General features: G+C 44.7%; 1 protein-coding gene across 4 annotated transcripts in view; it reads right to left on the reverse strand.

The window, feature by feature from the left end:
* FAM234A (family with sequence similarity 234 member A) overlaps positions 1 to 23,055 on the reverse strand; it is a 460,740-nt gene extending 437,685 nt beyond the window's left edge. The window contains exon 1 of one of the 4 annotated variants that reach the window (XR_015300694.1): positions 22,879 to 22,984. The gene's annotated coding sequence lies outside the window, so the exon portion shown is untranslated. Of the gene's footprint in view, positions 1 to 22,874 lie in introns of all 4 variants that reach the window. The other 3 variants (XM_086941371.1, XM_086941370.1, XM_086941372.1) reach the window with 3 other exon arrangements.
* Positions 23,056 to 23,534: the final 479 nt, after the last annotated feature.

The raw sequence follows: 23,534 nt of genomic DNA on the forward strand, positions 1-23,534 counted from the left end.
ATTGTTTAGAATTCGCCCCCAAAGATTTTCCGATTGAGGTGTTAAGCAAGGGCAAGTGCATCTTTCAAGACCGTTGATAGTCGTTGTTAATGAGAAAAGAATGCGTTACATTTTCTAAACGCATAAATGCCCACCCTTCTGATTCCGGCGGGAGAGTTATGATTTTCCACTCTCTCGATTCCTGAATGCAGAAGCCCAATTCCTTGGTGTGCTTCTGCGGACAGTGACTGGTCTTGTCTGCCTCCGAGTATGCACTGCCGGTGCACAGCATTTGTCATGCTCTTCCTGCCTCGCACAGCGCGTCCTCCCTGCTCCGACTAATAAGGAAAAACAGTATTTTTTGCACTTCTGATATCTGATCCTGCCGCAGCAGTTTACAGTCACATACATGACATGGACCCGATTCAGGCCCGAGTAGAAATCAATGGGAGAAATACGGGCTCTCGATTCTTTTTTTTAATCTCCCACTTTAATCTTCTAAAATGTAGTTATGTATGAAAATGAGTATACTTTCAGTTGCATTTCGAAAGCCAACGATATGGCAGCAAGTTTAGGAAACTTGATTAATGCTTTATCGAACAGCGTGTTTTTCCACCTTGTCTTTAACCTGGCCTGTAAACAAGTTAATGCAAAACTCCTTTGTTGCCATAGAAACATAAATGCAAAGCCTCATTGTGGAGCAGGGAACTTTGTGAGAACCACGTCAGGAGACTGGGGAGCATCTACTCCTTCCTAGCTATGTTTCAAGGGTTTGTTTTACCTTTAAATCACCTACAAGCTAATACATCAAAAGTGGAAGGTTGACTCAGTCATTGAAGAAGGGTGTTAGTAACTTTTCGCTGTTTTCCAGGCTTGTAAATTTCAGTGGAGTAATATTTCTGGTTACATAAACATGCACTCGCATCATAAAAAGTATAGATATTTCTTAAGTAAGAAAAGCACACCTGAATATCATAAATACTAGAGCTGCCCCTCAAGATACAAAGAGCTACCCTCGGGTTGCACCAGCCCGCTCGCATTATGGACAGCAGACCACCGAACTGTTCCTTGGGTTACCAAGACACTATAGGCCCCATCAGACATCAGCACAGTTCCTTAGGTCCAATAAAGACAGCAGAACGGTCATCCAGGTTACTTAGACACTCTAGGCTCCCATCAGTTATCAGCACAGCTCTTTAGGTCATAGACACTAAAGGCTCCCATCAGTTATCAGCACAGCTCTTTAGGTCATAGACACTAAAGGCTCCCATCAGTTATCAGCGCAGCTCTTTAGGTCATAGACACTAAAGGCTCCCATCAGTTATCAGCGCAGCTCTTTAGGTCATAGACACTAAAGGCTTCCTTCAGACATCAGCGCAGTTCTTTAGGTCATAGACACTAAAGGCTGCCATCAGACATCAGCCACCACATCCACCATCACATCCACCACCACCACATCCACCACCACCACCACCACCACCACCACCACCACATCCACCACCACCACATCCACCACATCCACCACCACCACCACCACCGCATCCACCACCACCACCACCGCATCCACCACCACCACCGCATCCACCACCACCACCGCATCCACCACCACCACATCCACCACCACATCCACCAACACATCCACCAATACATCCACCATCACCTCCACATCCACCATGACATCCACAGCCACCACCGCATCCACCACCGCCGCATCCACCACATCCACCACCATCACATCCACCACCACATCCACCACCACCACCATCACATCCACCATCACATCCACCATGACATCCACCGCCACATCCACCACCACATCCACCACCACCAAATCCACCACCACCACCACATCCACCACCACTTCACCACCGCATCCACCACCACCACCACCACCACATCCACCACCACATCCACCACCACCACATCCACCACCACCACATCCACCACCACCACATCCACCACCGCATCCACCACCTCATCCACCACCTCATCCACCAACGCATCCACCACAACCACCACATCCACAACCACCACATCCACCACCACCACATCCACAACACCACCACATCCACCATCACATCCACCACCACATCCACCATCACATCCACCACCACATCCATCACCTTCACATCCACCATGACATCCACCACCACATCCACCACCACATACACCACTTCCACTGCATCCACCACCACCACCACATCCACCACCACCACCACCACCACATCCACCACCACCACCACCACTTCCATCACCGCATCCACCACCACCTCATCCACCACCGCATCCACCACCACCGCATCCACCACCACCACATCCACCACCGCATCCACCACACCCACCACCATCACTTCCACCACCACTTTCACCACATCCACAACCACCACATCCACCACCACCACATCCACCACCTCCACCACCTCCACCACCACCACCACCCCCACATCCACCACCACATCCACCCCCACCACCACCACCACATCCACATGTGTGTGGCTCTGTGTGTGTAGGTGCAAATGCAATGTTCTTGGATTGTCGTCACAATAAAATACATTGAACATAATCTTCACAAAAGTTATTTACAAACGTTTAAGCTATTGCCATTATAAATTACAATAACTTTTATTTAAGTATTAATTATTTACAAAATTAAAAGCCATTGTTATTTGTAATATCAATACATCTAAGTCACGTAAATACAACACACATTGCATTACAAATGCTATAGGTGTCACATTTGCAAAAGTTAAAACTATTGACATTGTAACTGACAAAGCTATTAATTTTGCTACTTTCAAAACCAACACATAAATAAAAAAAGTGTCATTTACAATACCAATAGCTCAAACTTTCCTAATGCGAGACCTATTGCATTTCCAATGCTTATTTCTTTAGCTCTCCTTGAGCACAAGCATTTTCTTACTCTCTCCCTTGAGTGCTGCTTCCCCCTCAAATACTACCCCTCCTCCGCATGCCCTGCATTGCTTCATACTACCTCTACCCCATGCGCTCTGCATCCAGTGCTTCCACCAGGGCAACTTTTTTTCTTTTATTTATTTACACATGCCTCCAGCTCCTTGGTTGCTCTCCTGTGTTACTTTCACTCCCACTGCTGCCCTCGCAGTCTTCTACAAGTACATCATTTTTTAGGTTTTGGAGAGCCACTGACATTTGCTCAAGTATGTTTATGTTTTAATATTATTATTATTATTGTTTGCTGCTCCAAATGGTGTGTGCCATCTTGGAACGTTAAGTGAACAAAATGGCAGTGCCGATCCGGTCATCAGGGCCATGTGCAACATGTACTGAGCACAGGGTACGTGGGATAGAGTGAGACCAGATTCCCTAAACTCCATCCCAAGACAGGACATTGACAAAGGCATACAAGTTACCCAGAGCCCTACATCTTAGGACGTAATATTGTTTGCTGAGAAATAAAAAGTCTTGACAAAGTTTGCCTGAAATCAGAGGTGTTTTTGGACACATTATTTCATAATGTGCTGCAGCGGACAATCGCAGTCATGGGCTACCTGTCCTGTGTTGAATTCTCAGCTAGTCCTAGTGGCAACAGAACCAAGCATCCTGGGAGAAAATACTGTAATGGAAAGAGCAAAAATCCAAATCCAAATTTCTGCCGCCTTAAAAGTAGACTTGCTAAAGATGCCACACATAACAAGCATTTGCAATGCAATAGGTCTCACATTTACGTGAGTTTGAGCTATTCGCATTGTAAGTTACAATGTCTTTTTTTTATGTTTTGGTTTTTAAAACAAATAAAAGGCATTGTTATTTAAAATGCTAGTAGCTTAAACTCTTGCAAACGCAAGACCTATTGCATTGCAAATGCTTGTTTAATGTCCAATGAGTTACAGCCATTTACAGTACAATACAGCCACCTGAAGTCATTTGCATTTTAGAACAGCTTAAACAGCTGAACTACTGTCATTATTTAAACTTCACTAGGAAACCATTTTTCTTTTTTAAACTCCACTGCCGGTCAGTCCACACAGCTATTGACAAAGCACGCATGATTAACAGTAGTGAGAATCATCCAAAACAAAACCTATTTTCAGTATTTTTCCATCTTTAAAAATAAATACAGACAAGAGAACAGATTGTTTTCTGTCTGTATATATCTGTAAAAATCAGTAACAACGGAAAACTGGGAGCCATAATAATAACCTATATGTTTGCCTCAGTAATTTAGGATATATAACAGGAGGAAACTCAACTGCATGAGTTCACTAAATTAGCTAAACATACTTTAAGGTGAGACCGACGAGGAAAAAAGTAGTTATTTGTTGCATATAATAAAGAGTTGCACAAATGCCACAATTGCTGACATCCTGTTTGGGGCCATTCAGTCCTTGCCTGCTGTGCTGGTGCCTGAATCTACGAGCCCGGTCTGTTCCTGCAGAGTCTCCCTCCCGCCGCCGCAGCTTGTCATCTTGTGGCCGCCGAGCGGAGGGAGACTACAATTCCCAGGCTCCCCAGCGCGCAAACATCGGAAGTGACTCACCCTGCTTCGCGCCCGAAGGCGCTTCAAAAACAACACAGCCACGGTGAGCGGGCGTTGCTGACATCCTGTTTGGGGCCATTCAGTCCTTGCCTGCTGTGCTGGTGCCTGAATCTACGAACCCGGTCTGTTCCTGCAGAGTCTCCCTCCCGCCGCCGTTGCTTGTCATCTTGTGGCCGCCGAGCGGAGGGAGACTACAATTCCCAGGCTCCCCAGCGCGCAAACATCGGAAGTGACTCACCCTGCTTCGCGCCCGAAGGCGCTTCAAAAACAACACAGCCACGGTGAGCGGGCGTTGCTGACATCCTGTTTGGGGCCATTCAGTCCTTGCCTGCTGTGCTGGTGCCTGAATCTACGAACCCGGACTGTTCCTGCAGAGTCTCCCTCCCGCCGCCGCAGCTTGTCATCTTGTGGCCGCCGAGCGGAGGGAGACTACAATTCCCAGGCTCCCCAGTGCGCAAACATCGGAAGTGACTCACCCTGCTTCGCGCCCGAAGGCGCTTCAAAAACAACACAGCCACGGTGAGCGGGCGTTGCTGACATCCTGTTTGGGGCCATTCAGTCCTTGCCTGCTGTGCTGGTGCCTGAATCTACGAACCCGGTCTGTTCCTGCGGAGTCTCCCTCCCGCCGCCGCAGCTTGTCATCTTGTGGCTGCCGAGCGGAGGGAGACTACAATTCCCAGGCTCCCCAGCGCGCAAACATCGGAAGTGACTCACCCTGCTTTGCGCCCGAAGGCGCTTCAAAAACAACACAGCCACGGTGAGCGGGTGTTGCTGACATCCTGTTTGGGGCCATTCAGTCCTTGCCTGCTGTGCTGGTGCCTGAATCTACGAACCCGGTCTGTTCCTGCAGAGTCTCCCTCCCGCCGCCGCAGCTTGTCATCTTGTGGCCGCCGAGCGGAGGGAGACTACAATTCCCAGGCTCCCCAGCGCGCAAACATCGGAAGTGACTCACCCTGCTTCGCGCCCGAAGGCGCTTCAAAAACAACACAGCCACCGCGTCGCAGGATCGCACGCGGGTCGGCACCGGGCTAAGCCCGGGCAAAGGGCGGGCCCTCTGTGGCCCTCCGGGGACCTAAGGTGACGGGACGGGCCACCGCTCTTTCGTTCATATCATAGATTCTCCATCACCTGAACATCCTGGATTTTCTTCTACTTACAGCCCACAAAGGTTTTCCTCTCCCATGTCTATCTACTCTAGCCTGCTCCGGATCTTGAAACATTGAGGAACCTACGCCGGAAGGTAATGAGGCCTCTGTGAATTCTATTGACTATATCGGCTGTATTGGGGCAAAGGTTTATTAAGAATTTTGTGAGTTACTGAAATGTCTAAGAAAAGAAATCAGATTGCCCCTGGTAATACCATGGACAATTACATGGTACACATTGTGGAACAAATTAATCACGAGCGGAGGTCTTCGCTGGGTCTTGGTAGCCCATTGACATTGCCCGAATACGAGAACTTAAGTACTGACCCAATTTCTCCGTCTGTTCCAATTGACTTATCCCCTGCCCCACATGAGCTGGATAAGGGGCCGACTCAAAATGTTCCGTCCTCGGCAAATCTAGCCACTAATGCTGAAATGTTATTGGGGGATTTAGATGGCTCCTTGCATAACCTAGACCCAGACTTAGAGGTAGTAGATCCCGGCTCTCCCTCACCCCCTGTCCCTGCCCCAAGAGCCAAAAAAGTGACCACAAAGATTCTTGCTAAAAGGGGAGGGTTAAGGTCTAGCAGGAAAAGGCCCGCCACCCCGCCCAATAAGAAAATTGCAGTTGGGAACACGGGTGAAGGTGATGTGAGCCAAGGCTGGGATGATGACATATTACAAAGACTCATGGGTATGTTGGACATCAAGTTAAATCAGATAGTAAAACCCCTACTGTCAAAAATTGATCACCTCACGGCAAAAATAAACAAACTGGAGGCCCACATAAAAATAACTAATGATAGAGTGGAGGAATTGCCGAATACGGTTGTAGAAAAACTGGCTGAAAAAACCTCATCTGAAAGTGTAGATCCAGGGGTAGTAGAGCTATTACATAACCAGCAGGCTGGACTCGATCTTGGTCCAGAGCGAACTAACCTTGCTGGTGCTCTTCCTATAGATCGTGAAGGGAATTGTACACCACAGAGATCTAATATAGACAATAACCCTGTGGAGTTAATTGTAGAAGCTTCACCTCTTATTCTGGTACTTGCCAATGTTCCCCCTTTAAAAATAGGCCAGATAGAACACCCTGAATCTCTACTAAATAAGGCACTCCAATGGTTAAGTAATAATATGCATATGTGTCCTGGGGGTAAATATAAGCTGGCAGAAGATTTGCTAACGGCAAGACGGGTAAAATGGATAGGGAACAGGATCAAGAAATTCCCTGGGGACTGTGTGGTTCTGAACCTTAAAAGTCCTGAAGTTTTGCCAGAAATCCTGGACAATCTTTTCCCTCCCCAACGTAGAACGGCAGAACTAATCCCACTTACCCTGGACTTCTTCTATAAAAGGAAGGGCCCAGTGTCAAATGTGAGTGTTCTGAGAACCAAATGGTCTACAGTGGCTAGTAGAAGTGCAAGGGAGGGTCCATCTAATGCCTGGGGGCTAGACCTAGAAAATAGATTTACACCATTGTCTAATTTAAACGAGTGCGATTGACTTACAATAGATAAAGGACTATTAATGGAACAACAGTCGAGTCATCCCACATGCAAAATAGACTATCTATTAGACCAACACACAAAAAAATTAGCACCACACTATAAGGTCCCTCCAAGTATAAACTGCAATGCACCTATAATAGGGTCAGATGGCTCCTCTAATCCTAGAATAATAGTTGGGGGTGAGTTAAGAGCTGTCCCGGAGGGAAGGTTAAGTGTGGACTCTAGGAAAAATTTGGAGGTGTCATGCACATTAGGCCCAACTCGAGGAGAACAATCATTGACTTTTATATCTTGGAATATAGCAGGCATAGCGAGTAAGTTAGACACTCCAGAATGGGCTGATTATATTGACAGGCATGATATAGTTATGATGCAAGAAACATGGTCAATCAATCCAGTATTCCGCATGGGGTATCTGAACTATTATAAACCGGCATCCAGAGGTGAAAAAGGACGCCCCTCTGGAGGACTTTTGATATGGGTTCGCCAAGCAATGACTTGCACTATATCACAAAGGCAAATAATATCTAATGACATTCTAGCACTGAACATCAGATGGCCTAATGGCCAAGAAGTAACTTTGTACAATATCTACGCTAGGGTGGTTGGTACAGGTACCCCATCTGAAGTATTTACCACTCTAGAACAAGATCTTGATACCCTTCCACCCATTCCTCATATCATTGTGGGAGGCGATTTTAATTCAACTTTTGAGCCCCTAGGAGAAGAGGATAGGAGTCTAACGGAAGAGGAAGATAGCAAACGGGGAATACCGCAATTGGAGATTCCTCCCATAAAAAGATGGAGTGCTACGGCCATTAAGATAAAGAGTCTCTGCCTCTCTAGAGGGTTGAGAGCCACGAATGGGAGGACCCCATCAGACTTAAACGGAAATTTTACCTTTGACAATGGTCGAGCAACAAGCAGGATTGACTATTTCTTAATTGATGTAAGAGCATGGTCTAAGTTATTAGACATGGCAGTTGTATCACGATTAGAGAGTGACCACCATCCCCTATATATGACATTTCACCCTTATCAAGAACCTAGAGCACTTTTAAATAATAATCAGATGGTAACACAAGATGTTGTGTGCTCTAATAATGAAAGACATCTGAAATGGGGAAGGTTGCTAGGGGATGAAAGGAAACTAGAATATCTGAAAAAAATAGTAAAGGAGGAAGTGAGTATTATCAAGGCCCACCAGGGGAACCCTAATTTCCAGGAATATATGATGGAGGCCCATAAAAGTTTATTTAGTAAACTGCAAAGCTTTTTTATGAAAACAGTAGATTCAACCACAGCCAAAAAACACCAAGCCGTTAAAGGCTGGTATGATAAAAGCTGCAGATTGGCAAGACAAAATCTAAGTGTAGAATTGAAAACAGGAAACCCATTAGCTGTTAAAAGGGCAAGAGATATCTATAGGTTGACACAAAAGCAATCAAAGAGGCGTTGGCATGAAGAGGGCTGGAGTGAGCTAAAACAGGCTTGTACCAACAAAGATTCCAAGCGGTTTTGGGCCTTAGTTAAATGGAACAGGGGTGGGGCAGCCGCCCAACCACAAAACCATGTGTCAAAAGACGGCTGGAATGATTTTTTCCAACCCCAGTATGCCAGATGTCCGATTTATGCATCCATTTCTCCCCCCAAAACTGTCTTTTATAATGACCAAATATTTACTGAAAAAGATGTCAGTTTGGCACTGGATTGTGTGTCAGGGGGAAAAGCGCCGGGAATGGATGGCATTCCAGCAGATGTTTTTCTATCAGACCGGATTTCCTGGTGCACATATTTCACATGGTTGGCAAATGCAATAGCTATGGGTGGAGAAGTCCCAGCCTCGTGGAAAGGGGCAGAAATCATCCCTATATTTCAAAAGGGTGATAAAACCCAGGCAAAAAATTATAGACCCATTAGTTTAATTGACACTGCGCAGAAAATAATGGGTCGATTAGTCCAGAACAAGCTACAGCAGTGGATTGAAGATCAAAATATATTGTAGCCATATCAAGCGGGTTTTCGCCCCTTGACTAGTAGTGTTGACCAAGTGTTTTACTTCTTAGCCATTTATTGGAGAAATGTTACGCTGTGAAATGGCACATTGTATGCAGTTTTTGTGGACTTAAAAGCCGCATTTGATCTGGTCCCAAGAGAAAAACTATGGGAAACCCTAGCTGATGTGGGAATAAGCCATGAACTCCTTACCTTGCTGGTGCGCCTCCATGAAGACAATTTTGCAAAAATAAGGTGGGGCAAACAGGGGGTAGTGACGGCCCCTTTCCCAGTGGAACGAGGGGTGAGGCAAGGGTGTGTCCTGGCCCCAACGCTTTTTTCAATCTATATAAATGGAATCGTAGAGTATTTGAAAAAATCCCCAAATGATGCTCCAATTATAGCAGGTGTACACGTCCCCGTACTAATGTTCGCGGACGACACGCTTTTACTATCGCGTACGCCTAGTGGACTGCAGAAAGCGGTTGACGCCTTTGGGGATTTTTGTGATAGCCGGGGTCTGGAACTAAACACCAGCAAAACCAAATTCATGTGCCTGGGTTCCCATTCAGCTTTCAAGGGGGTGATAAAATACAAGGGTGAACCACTGGAAAAAGTAGATGCCTTTTCCTATTTAGGAATTATCCTACAACATGATATGAAATGGAAATCACACATTAACATGGCATCCTTAAAATGTAGTCAGCTAGCAGGCGCAGTCACCATCAAACATAACACATCTCTGACAAGACCTATAAATTGTGCACTCGAAGTTTATAGTATGAAGGTATTGAGCGCATGTTTATATGGGTCTGAGCTCTGGGGCTTTTCAAATTTAGGAGACTTGGGGCGGGCGGAAAATAAATTTCTGCGAGGGCTCATAAGGGCCCCACAAAGTACACCCATAATCCCACTAAAGATGGACCTAGGTAGGAAAAATATCGAAGACATTGCCCGCCTACGTCCTGTGCTTTATTGGAGGCGTTTAATGGTAACCCCAGAGTTAAGCCATTATGTATCAGCTCTTCTTGATGTTGTAAATTGTGACCGTTTTCATTGCATTACATGGTAAAGGAACTTCGGGGAACATTGGTGGAGTTGGGCCTTGACCACTTGTGGGGTAACAAGGATGTTGCCTCATTCCCATCGAAAAAGCAACTGAAGGATATCTATTGGGAGTCGGTACATGTATCAGTGTATCGTAAAGGCTTGCAATCAACCCTGTCATCATGCTTCTTGGACAGTAAACAACTTCCACTTTATGAAAAATATTGGGATGTAATTGAACGTCCATTTGACAGGAAACTATACTTTCAATTCCGTGTGGGAACACTCCCAGTGAACGCTTTTAGACAACACTGGTCCACATCGCAGGATGCTTACTGCAGCCGTTGTAAAAATCAAATTGAAGACATTGCGCACCTGCTTTTTTCCTGCCCCTTGTATATTATTCCCCGTAGAAAGTGGCTAAAACCAGTTTGCAAAAATATGGGTACTCGCTGTTGTGCACAAGCCATAAGAATTTTAGTATCTGATTGCTCAACACCATTAGTAATAGGCGTAGCAAAATTCTTGGCCTGGGCCTGGGTAATAAGATCACGCACTTTAAAGTCTATCGGTTAATATGAACTATGAACTGCCTGTCTAAACTTTCTCGTTTTTAAACTTATCTTAATGAATTTTAAAATGTATGTATATACTTCTTAGTATTTATCAGCATTCGACTTCTGTTGTTTAATATGTTTTTACTGAATTATTTTGCTGCTTAGTATTTATTGTATTATGGTTAGGAGGTTTGCTTTTATGACTAAAAGTCGAATAAAGCTTGAAATTTGAAACAAATGCCATCGCACAAAAGCCATTAAAGGCTCAAACTTTAGAAAACACAAGGTGGGTGAAAATGGAAACAGACATGACTTAAGGGGCCAAAAAAGGTCAGACCTTTACTCCTCCTGGCTTATTCGTACATTTGCAATGCATTTTTTACTTTTTGGGAAATACCGGAGGATTCCAGGAGTGATTCTTGGAAACTGTGGCATTGGCTTCCAGTCCCCAGAATGCTCACTCCTCTCTGTGAGCAGATTTGCAAACACATAATACATAACATATATTATTACACCATATAGGTGCAGTATTATAAAACCAAATGGTTTATCAAGGACAAAATGTTTTATTAATACAAAAGATGAATTTTAAATCGTAGAATCCTCGAATTGCGCATCTAATCCGACTTTGGTGCACAAATGGCTTTGTGAACTGAGAACCCTGGGCTTAGAATCACAACGTATTATAAGAGATCTTTGGCAATTAAAACAAGATGTATGTGGTAAGAGAACGACGACTTAAGCCGAACTCTCCAGTACTATCGCTAGAAGGTCTTCCTTGTATCGACTCGAAATTGGTTGGGGAAGATAGTAAAAGAGGGGGGGGGAGCTTTGTTATAGCATCACTGTACCCAAGTGCAGCCCAGTGTTGAAGGTAAGTTCCTAAGAAAGCATCCCTCCTGGCAGAGCGGAATGGGTGGGCCTCCATGGAGAGGAAGAAGTTGTGTGGAAAGAGAAGAGTTCTCCCATGGGCCAGGAAGGAGACACTTTAGCCTTACCCGGTGTGACCTTCCAAGCATTCCTGCAGTACTGCCTGCAGTGGAGCATCGGTGCTGAGCATATGATCGGCACATGTGAGTACAAATGGCAGAACAACATGGCAAACTGTGTGGCATGAAGAGCGGAAGTTCATCTGCAGAAAAAGCATGAGCTTGTGCTAGTGCATACACATAATGCCATAGTGAGACCTGCCGTGACGTGTGTAACAAGTGACATCCTCCCACTTCAGAGCCAGTTGTTACAGGTTTGTCATTGTGGCAGATGCCTACTTCAAAGCGAACGGCGCATTGCTGCACTTCTAGGGCTGCTCGTACATAACATCAAACCAATACTGGGTCCTGGCTCACACTCAGCACGGCTGAGCCAATATAGTAAGAAAACGAAACAAATGCCAGTACTGAGACTCACTTAATAATCTCTATAAAGTAGTTTCATGAAAGAAAACATGAAAAAATGCTTTAGGAATTGCAATATGACTTCAAAGTATATTAATCATCAAACGTTTAATTATTCAATAGTTTAGTCAAAGAGCAACATTTTTAGTTGTGCATTACCGTACATATACAATACAAAGAACACATATTTGAAAGGAAAATGAAATGCGATGACACGCTATAACAGTTATCACACCACACAATTGGCCAGTCCAACATACATATCACATTCATACGAACATTCACCCTAAAGGAAAAAATTGTAAAACAGGGTCCCATTAACACAATGACAAATATGGTTGAACAATCAAAGTGTTACTAATAAACTGCTTTTTTTTAAATTCAAGTTTTTGAGAAAAAATATTAACAAAGTACACAATGCTTTTTTTCTTGTGTGTGGGGACCGAGTTGGTCAATTGTGTGGTGTGATAACTGTTATTGCAATTCCTAAAGCATTTTTTCATGTTTTCTTTCATGAAACTACTTTATAGAGATTATTAAGTGAGTCTCAGTACTGGCATTTGTTTCGTTTTCTTGCTCGTACATAACACGCATGAAAGAACGCATGCATGCACACGTACTCACATAACACCACCTTACTGCAGATCTCTGTAAGGTCTCACTGGCAGTGCACAAGAAACATCTTTTTTATGTATTTAGTTATTGTTATTTATCAAGGTGTTTTGCACAGTCTGCCTGCTGCCTACCACAGTTTTGTACAAAACGGAAGTTAAGACCAGCCTATCAAGGTGAGGGCTAAGGACTGTATGTTGGTGGTTAGAGTCCAGCAGCAATATGAGGTAAAGCTGCCAGTTTTCCTCCAGTCACAATACAGAAAAGTCGGCAAAAGATTATTTGAAGAGTTCAGTTTCAAGAAGTTTTCAGAATCAAAGGTAGTTCTGTTCTGCCCTATCTGGGGGGTGCAGGTGTTTTACTGGTTTAGGTTTAGGGCCCGGCCCTCCCAGGCACTGGCACTCATGTTTCAGATGCTTGTATTGATGTCCCGGGATCGGATGTTAGGAGGCAGAACAAAGGCTCCTGATAGGAATACAATGTGGTCCAGTTTTGTAGATATATCTGCCCTTTGCTCCAGTATGCCTACGGATAGTGCTCAGTATCCTGAATTTCATTCTCTCATCGACTGGGAGGCAGAAGGAGGCAATGTGGCTTGGTCCGACTTTCGAAGATTCAAGAGCATCCATCTTGGCATGGCATCCAGGCGCGCAACGCCCATTTGGCTCAAAGGGCTTCAGCCTACCCCCCACCACTGTGGTGGGTGCCAGCCCGGGCTGAGACAGCTTCCCGGGCACACACCCAGCCTCACCAGAGTACTTCACAGGTCTTTAAAAGACCATTTACTTGCTAAGGAGGCTTTGTTGTGTTTTCACCCCTTCTTAGAGCCCCTGCGGCTCCACTCTGCCTATTGATGTAAGAAGTAGCCCCCCCCGAAATTTGTATTAGTCCCACCCACCGAAATTTGGCTCTAGTTGCGCCTCTGACAGCATCTCATACCTCCAAAGGTTTCAGAATGCTATGTGTCACATTTTCATAATTTCAGTGTAATTATGAGTGAATTTTAAAAACTATGAGTGACATTTTCTCGTGAGCAAAATCAAGTGATGAAGATGAGGAAAACATATAAATATCGGAAAATACACCCATTTGAGCAACGAGGCACTCTTTGTCATTGAACTAAAGTGCGGTAACAGCAGGCAGCTGAAAACAGGGCAGAGTCAGACGACATGACTGCACAGTTCTCAGACTCCGTATACTACTGGCTGAGGGTGAAGGCAGCTCAGAATGATTGAAGCATTCATTTTATTGGTTAATAACAGACATAGTAAGTTAGCTGAACTACTAAAACACAGATGCCTTAGCCAGCCTTTTCCCACGCTGGGTCCCCTGGATCCTCCCTTATGCCGGCAGTCAAACAAGCAGATCAGGATGCAGAGCATCAGTGTGGGCTCCAGGGCCTTTCTGTCACAAGTGGGACCCGGCTCACAACAGAAAGATGTCAGGCCCCAACATTAACATCTCTTCTCAGCCACCTAATTAAGAATCAACACAGTCAGCTGACTATCGGACAAGCTACGGGCATCGGGCAAGCCTTAGGCTGAAGAGAACACAGTCCCACACAGGTCATAGCAGGCAGCCAGAGCTCTAAGGTGTTATTTTTCAAAAACCAACACGTAGCACTTGGTAGGGCTGTGTACAGAGTATGCACGATGAAGCCAGTTTCATTTACGTAGTTTATAACTGTCCCGATCATGACACTGGACAACAATTGCTCAGAAAAGAGGAGAGAGAGTTTCTGCGGAAACAGACAAGACAGCTCGGGTATGTGGTGGATGTGTTGTGCAGCTAATTTTATTAGTGTAGCGTATGCCAGATAAAATATAGATATAGGGTTCTCCCCCAAAAAGTTCAAGAATGGCTGAGACATGCAACCACTTGCAGTGATATACCAACACACGCAATAGTGCAACAGATTATAGCCAGACCTAATGATGGGACCCGTTAAGACACTATTAGCTAGTGCAGGCATCTCCAACCAGTAGCTCGGGAGCTACTGGTAGCTCACCAGCACCCTCAAAGTAGCTCTCAGAGGTGAAGCCAAACCAATCTGATCGCAGGGATTCTGTGTATATTAAAGAAGGCAGCACTTCTCGTTTCTTATCCGTAAGAGTTACAGACAGCCAAACACACACTCTGTTGGCCTATCAATCAATCAGGGATTTATAGAGTGCACTACTCGCCCATGAGGGTCTGAAAGCGCTGGGGCCCCATTTGGGTAGCTCCTTTCATTCGAAAAGCCAGGTCTTGAGGTTCTTCCTGAATGCTTTCAGTGTGGGGCTTCGTCTGATGCTGAGGGGGAGTTTGTTCTAGGTCTTGACCGCGATGTAGAAGAAGGATCTGACTCCTGTTCTGGCTCTGTGGATGCAGGTGATTTCGGCCAAGGCCTGGCCAGCAGAGCGGAAGTTTCTCTTGGAGACGTAGAAGGAGATTCTTTTGTTGAGGTATTGGGGTCCGGTGTTGTGGAGGGCTTTGTAGGTGTGTGTGAGAAGCTTGAAGGTTACTCTTTTGTTCCATGGAGAGCCAGTGGAGGTCTTGTTGGTTCTGGGTGATGTGGTCTTGACGTGGGATGCTGAGGACGAGTCTAGCTGTGGCGTTCTGGACGGTCTGGAGTTTGTGGAGCAGAGATTTGTTGATTCCAGCATAGAGGGCATTCGGGTAGTCCAGCCTGCTGGTGAGGAGTGCATGGGTGAGGGTCTTCCTAGATTCACGTGGGATCCACTTAAAGGTCTTGTGAAGTATGCGGAGGGTGTTGAAGCATGTGGAAGCTGCAGCGTTGGCCTATGGGTCTGCCACATGAACCATCTTTATCCACTTTAAATCTACCTAAGAAGGAGATTGGCCATGTTCTATGCCCTGCTCTATCAGTCACACCGTTTGTGACATCAAAGAATAGTGGCAGCAGTAACCAGGGCCGTCCCACCAAAGTGTGTGACTGCAAGAACTAAAGTGAAAATGTGTTGGTTGGGATCATGATCAACCAAAGAGCTTAGGGAAGAGAGTGTGCATCCAGGGCAGAGAAAATTAGAAGCATCACATACTACTCCTACTGTCAAGGGCTGCCAAATATGTATGATGGTCCCCATCATAAGAGTATTATCTCTGATGCAATTGTGCCAGTTCATGGTATTATTGTGCCATTGCCATAATATTTTCATCATTGACTATTTTGGGCATGCAAGCCTAGTAATTACATACATGCTGCCATTACTGACATATTAAGAACATAAATGGCCTGCTTTTAGCCATTCCTGACAGAGTGGCAACCGCTTCTTCCATAATAATGTCCATAACTGATATATGTTGGGCATACAGCTGTGGCACAGTGGTAGCCCCGGTTTAACGGTGGGCATTATTAGCATAACAGATGCATTAATACTGTTATGGTGAGCAAGCATGGCCTATGATTCCAATTCCTGGGTATTTGAAACAGAATTTGTCCATCAGAGGCATTTTTACATGGTGGTACTCAATGAAAACGAAAAGCTGATGTTTAGGGACTGTGTACTTTCTAACCATGAAAACTAATTTGATTTTTAAAGAAAAAAATTATGCTTTTTCTGAAAAGGTTTTTCTTTTGGAAAATTGAGTTTGATTGCTCAAATTGGAAAGTGGATTTGATAGAAAAATATGTATATTTTTAAAAACGAATATGCTAATGAAGTCAAAATATAACAATTCTAAAACACATTTAAAGTTGTAAGCTGATGATAGTTCAATTTGAGTTGGGGAGACTTACTGCTGTGGTAGTACCCCTTGTGGCACACAGCATGTGATGATTTGAATTTTACTTGATTACAAGCATTTAATATTGAAAAACGTTTTCCTAGCATTGTGCTGATAACTTCATCTGGAATGTGTGGGTGGTGACTACTGATAAATCGTTCTTAGGGTGGTCATAGTGTAATGTTAATACATATCATCAGCATTTTACAGTGCTAAAATAGGCTAGTAGCTCGGCAGGACTTTCCTTTAGCAGAATTAGCTCTCACTACAGAAAAGGTTGGAGACCCCGGAGCTAGAGAGAATGAAAGCTGAAACAGGCCCCACTTGAACAAATTTGGATTTTCTTTAATAACTATTGTATTTGTCTGCATGTGATGTATGATTTTGGTTAAAAAAACCTAGGTAAAAAAAGAGCGGTACTGCTCATGCACTTTTACCTTCTAGCAGGCACCTGAAAATTTGACCACCTTACCTCAGCCCTTACTGGTTTCAACCTGCTCCATTCAAAAATCAAAATTGAATTACAAAGCTCAGCACACAGTTTGTCTGCCTCACACTCATCCAAAGGTTAATGAAGCCACTATTTGCTAATTCTGGAAATTTCCATGTTCAGACCATGCAACCATGCTCCCTGTTTTTCAGGCACCGTGGATACAGTTTAACTCACTGCCTTCAAATCTTTGCACTCGCACCACACGCTTGACATTCTGCGCAGGGAAAAGCCGAGACACTGGCATCTCAGCCTGGTTACTATAATGCTATGACACTTACTTTTAGTGCGCACCGCTACGTCCTGTCCGCTGGTACGAGTAGCTCCGCGGCACAGGGCTGCGATTCCACTCATGGCTGCACCACCACTCTCCCGCAGCAGCCACGCAGGTCCACTCGTACCAAATCTTTTATGCACCAGCCGACGGCCACACGGTATGAGCTCAGCTACAGCTGCAGGCTCCTGGATGTGCTAGCTGCAAACGTGGCCCCGCCCGGGCCCTAGTCAGGATGTTAAATGAGCAACTTAAACCCCATCACACTGAAATGCGGTAGCCTAACGCTTGATGCATGGAACTTGGCAGGGCTGGCATCTTCAAATGCTGTTAATCAGCTTCCTTAGAAGCCTGGTCGATCCTGTTGCACTCGCCTCTTCGACCCATGGCCTAGCATCTTAGTCAGGGCTCGAGTCGGGGTACCACGCGGGTGGAAGGCGTCCTCCCACTTATTTTACCGGGTTTTTACCAGATGGACGCGTCCCCCCTGCCAAACAGCTGGACTTCACTCTTTGGCCTCTCTGGGACAAGATCGGAGCTCACTCAGCACGCTGCTCACTCGCTGGCTTCTCAGATGCAATCGCATCTAAGGGGTGAGCAAGGGGAGGCAATGAGCCGGATGGTGCAAGCCACCTTTCGTGACGTCACTTCCTGTTGTGACGTCGCTTCGGGTGACAGCATACCCCGCTTCTTATTTTTAGGACTTGTGCCCTGATCTTAGTTTAATCCGATGAGCCATTTAAAGTAGGAGAAATTGTCAAAGCATAGTAGCTACAAGTTGACGTCATTAGTTTACCTTTATTGACCCTAATAACCCATACCAAAATGTAAAAGATTATTAATAAAATTTGCAGTGAAATAAGTTTCTCCTCCAGTAAAAGATTGTTTTCCAAAAAGAAACATCATGAATAGCATCAATAGAAACGTGACTTAGGGCAGGTTTTATCTTTTGCCTTAAATAAAAGAAAATGTGTAAAACGCATGAAAACGGCAAGGAAAGATAATGGTAAGTGTACAAAAAATGGCTCAATTGAGGCCAGGTCAATTAGATAATCAAAGGTTTAACTTTGGTACTATTTTTCAGTACAATGACAGAAGTAACTAATTTATGTACGTTAGCTACTTACTGTATGTACAAATAGCCCATATTGTCATGTCAAGCATTTAGAAGATATGCAATCGTGAACAATAGTGAAAGAACACTTTTTGCATTCAGTTCAAGTTCATTCACTCCGTGCCAGACGTACAAAAGCAATGTGGTAAGTCACGGGGATGATATAATCGTGGTGAGAATGAGCATGGCTCCCCTCGCGGGGCGGGCCTCTTGTTCCTCTCGTGATTTGTCCTGCTTTCATTGTACCCCTGTGCAAGAACAACAGGAGTAAAACCCATAAAACACGTTGGGATGGGTGTAGAGTATATATAAAACAACAATTCCCAACAGGTATCAATTTAAGGCAGTTAAATGATGTATGCAGTCAGCATTACATAAAAAAGAAACAAGGAGGCTCATATGGTTTAAGAGCTTGTTATTCACCAATTCAGAGGAGGGTGTTTCACATGGGAATACAGTTAGGCAGCACTGTACAGAGGAAATCATGTGACAACCCGAAGGCACTTGGTGAGTGGTGATATATACAATTGGTGAAAGGTGATGATGCAAGTGCTGAACGTGAACAGCGTGAACGGCGCAAGGTGAGAAAGGAAATATACAGTGATGGCTCTGCAGGATTAAGTTTTAGTCACTTAAATCATGGTATCAAACAATTTTAAAAGACCCAAAAACGTTAAATGCGCCATAAAGTTGCGCTGTGATGTCGCCGGCGTTTCGATCCCCGTGAGTCGGGATCGTCTTCAGGACAGGGTTGTCGGGTTCAGGCAGTGTTGTGCACACGCTGCAAAATCGCGTGGTTCCTGGGTCCCAGGGCGGAGGCAGCGGATAAACAGTCTGCAAATGATTTGGCGCAGCCGAGGGTAGGTTAGGAGGGGCAGCGCCGGCCGCCTTGATTCATTCAGGCGCTGCAACGCCAGGCGAGCCCTAAAAAGGGACTACTTGGGATTGTGGACACACAGAGAATGAATTTGGTAGTGACCCTGTGCGGTCTTTCTCTTTTCTCTAAGGAAAGCTCGATGACCTCCAGGGCCTCATCCTGTGATATTTGTGTATATAAGGAGGTGACATCAAATGTCACCATCCATTGCTCCTGATTATCAAATTCCACACCCTCAATTTTTGGGATAAAATCAGTTGTATCTCTAAGATAAGATTGTACATCAGCGAGACAAGGTTTTAAAAATACATCCACATATTTTGATATTGTTCCTAACACCGAATCGCAGCCGGAGACTATTGGACGCCTCGGCGGGTCATTCAGCCTCTTGTGGATTTTAGGGAGGAAGTATATGACTGGGACCCTAGGAAACTTTTTAGATAGAAATTCAAATTCCTTCGGGTCCAGCATCCCTTTTTCCAAACCTTCTTTCAAAAGTACCAACATTTGTTCTTGTATGGCTTTAGTGGGATCTTCATTGATCACTCTATAGCACTCTTTATTTTCCACTTGAGATGTTCCTTCTTTCATGTACATTTCTCTAGGCCAGTTCACAAAGGCTCCCGCTTTATCTGCCTGTTTGATCACCACAGTGCTATCCTTTCTTAAAGCAATAATGGCCTTTTATTGGTCTAGAGTGATATTTCTTTGGAAGAATCTTTCAATTAAGGCACCTTAAACAATCATTTATGTATCCACGGGTATCTATGAACCAATTGTTAGGTTACAGGTAGACACAGGTCACCCGAACAGCAAGGCAATTCTTAGCACAACATTGCCTCACCAGGAGCCCATTTGTTCGTCCTGAAGAATGCTGCGGACTCAGTAGAGACATAGGCAGAAACATGTTGATGACGGTAACAGTGGTGATGGGGTAAAAGTTCCCCTAATCCCCACATTTCAAACTTTTAATATTAAGTAATGTGTTAGACGAATAAATGTAATCTGGGATACTTAATTGGTTTTTAAACTCACTACTCCACAAGCCCTTCCTAAAAATTAGAAGTGCCTCCCTGTCTTCAGGTGTAGGCCCACTCTTTGGAACTGCTGCTTATAAGATAGGACCACTGAAATTACGTGATTTTGTCTGTCACGTTGTTTTCTTCAAAAGTATGGACCCAGGTTAAACAAGATTACTTTAGAAGCCATCCCAGAGTCATTGGATGATCATCCAACTACCTTGTCATTATTCCTGATGATCTGAGGCTGACTTGTAAATGACTCTCCGATAACTTTACAAGATGACATTGTTCCTGATGACTTTGGGGTGATTTGAAAATAAGCATCTGAATACTTCAAAGGTACTATTGTGTTTTCAATAAGATGTTTTTGCGTCTGGTGATTTTAACAGGAATTGCTTGTCTATTTAAAGAGCACGTCCACCACTTTGGTTTCAGTTTTCCAGAAAAATGCAAACTGTTGGATAATTGCACAATGAATTGCAGATAAACGTCTGACCTCCTGCAGCTGGGAGCCCCGAAACCCAAACACACCCTGAACTCCCAAATTAACCCTTGCACCGAAAAACCCAAACACACCCTGAACCTCAATATTAACCCTTGCACCCCAAAATCCAAACACAGCCTAAACCCTAAAATTAACCCTGGCACCCCAAAACCCAAACACACCCTGAACCCCCAAATTAACCCTTGCACCCCAAAACCCAAACACACCCTGAACCCCAATATTAACCCTTGCACCCCAAAACCAAAACTCACCCTAAACCCTAAAATTAACCCTGGCACCCCAAAACCCAAACACACCCTGAACCCCCAAATTAACCCTTGCACCCCAAAACCCAAACACACCCTAAACCCTAAAATTAACCCTGGCATCCCAAAACCCAAACACACCCTAAACCCTAAAAGTAACCCTAACACCCCAAAACCAAAACACACCCTGAACCCCCAAATTAACCCTTGCACCCCAAACACACCTAAACCCTAAAATTAACCATGGCACCCCAAAACCCAAACACACCCTGAACCCCCAAATTACCCCTTGCACCCCAAAACCCAAACACACCCTGAACCCCCAAATTAACCCTTGCACCCCAAACCCAAACACACCCTAAACCCTAAAATTAACCCTGGCACCCCAAAACCCAAACACACCCTGAACCCCCAAATTAACCCTTGCACCCCAAAACCCAAACACACCCTGAACCTCCAAATTAACCCTTGCACTCCAAACCCAAACACACACCTAAACCCTAAAATTAACCCTGGCACCCCAAAACACAAACACACCCTGAACCCCCAAATTAACCCTTGCACCCCAAAACCCAAACACACCCTGAGCCCCCAAATTAACCCTTGCGCCCCAAAACCCAAACACACCCTGATCCCCAATATAAAATTAACCCTGGCACCCCAAAACCCAAACACACCCTGAACCCCCAAATTAACCCTTGCACCCCAAACCCAAACACACCATAAACCCTAAAATTAACCCTGGCACCCCAAAACCCAAACACACCCTGAACCCCCAAATTAACCCTTGCACCCCAAACCTAAACACACCCTAAACCCGAAAATTAACCCTGGCACCCCAAAACCCAAACACACCCTGAACCCCCAAATTAACCCTTGCACACCAAACCCAAACACACCCTAAACCCTAATATTAACCCTTGTACCCTAAATCCCAAACACACCCTAAACCCTAAAATTAACCCTGGCACCTCAAAATCCAAACACAACCTGTACCCCAAATTAACCCTTGCACCCCCAAATTAACCCTTGCACACCAAACACAAACACACCCTAAACCCTAATATTAACCCTTGTACCCTAAATCCCAAACACACCCTAAACCCTAAAATTAACCCTCGCACCCCAAACCCAAACATGCTCTAAACCCTTAAATTACACCTGGCCCCCCCCACAACACAAACCCACCCTCAACCCTAAAATGACCATGCACGCCCTAAAATCAAAAAGCCCTACAAACCCCCAAACTGTTTATGAATGCGGGAGGCGCTGCTGTGATTGCAAATTATACTTTCTGTACCCCCAGGCTGCACTTCCTTCATAGAGTATTTCCATAAACACATAGTTTAGTGGAATCCGATTGTTAGGATCAAGTCAATAGTCAAGTCAATAAACTTTATTCGGATATTACATTATCCATAAAAGTACACACATAGTTACATACATGGTCAAGATAAAAGAAAAATCACATTAACATGAGGTACTATTGCTGAATATTTCCTTATTAAAACGGTAACCGCATAAAAGTGCAAGGTGTCAATATTATCCGGATCCTCCAATTCATGTCTTTTTCTTTGGCATTATCAAAAAAATAAAGTGCATATGCTAGAATTGCCCTTTAAGGTAACACAATATATACACAGCGCACATGTTTCGTGCATCAAGTAAAGCAAGAGCTTGCTAGGTCATTTTATTGTTAGACTCATTAAACAGTGGCGGACAGACCTGCTCATGGCCCGAGGAATAGGTCTTGCAAAGGAAAACAAGCTTTGTCGTCATGGTGACTGCAGAATTCACTCCATCACAATACTAAAATACATTTTTAAAAAGCACATCTGCCTCGAACACAATGCCAAAATCACCTACTGTAAACCATCAGTCTGCCGGCTGGCTGGGACTCGAACTGCAGCTCTCTCACCTTTGCATATACCTGAAGCCAGAGGATTCCTCTTGCAAAAGCATACGCACTTCCGGGAGCGCCGAAAGTGACGTCATTGTTCTGCGGCAAGAACGAAGACCGCCGTGAGTGCAATGGCCATAAAATGGACAGATGGATTGGCATCGGTCTGTTTATTTTTCCAACTCCACTTCCTTTATCGATTCCAGCGTATCGATCCTCCGCTCTCGGTCCCAGCTCCTCAATTTCCGTCCCAGACCAGCTTCCTCATTTTTCGGAAAGAACGAGTTTTCATTAAGGGGCCAAATTCAGACGCAGCTCCCTGCATGTGTGTGCTTCGTACGTGTTTTAATGAATGCCTGCGTTGCAATGTGTGTGCATTATGTGTGTTTGATATTTGTCTGTATCAGCCTACCTGCTTGTTTAATATGCACCTTTTGTTTTTGAGCATGTGTATTTTTGTATATGTGTGACGTAGTGCGTGCCTGTGTAAATTGTGGAAAATTGCAAAAAGCCTAAAAAATGTGTTTTACAGCAAGTTCTTCGCCGTAAGGAAAAATAAAGTACTGCCCCTGTATTGTAGGTCCCATGTTTCTTCCAAGTGCACCTGCGTGTATTCAAGATT

Source organism: Lissotriton vulgaris, chromosome 10, assembly GCF_964263255.1.
Source record: "Lissotriton vulgaris chromosome 10, aLisVul1.2, whole genome shotgun sequence".
In the NCBI taxonomy this organism is placed as follows: Eukaryota; Metazoa; Chordata; class Amphibia; order Caudata; family Salamandridae; genus Lissotriton; species Lissotriton vulgaris.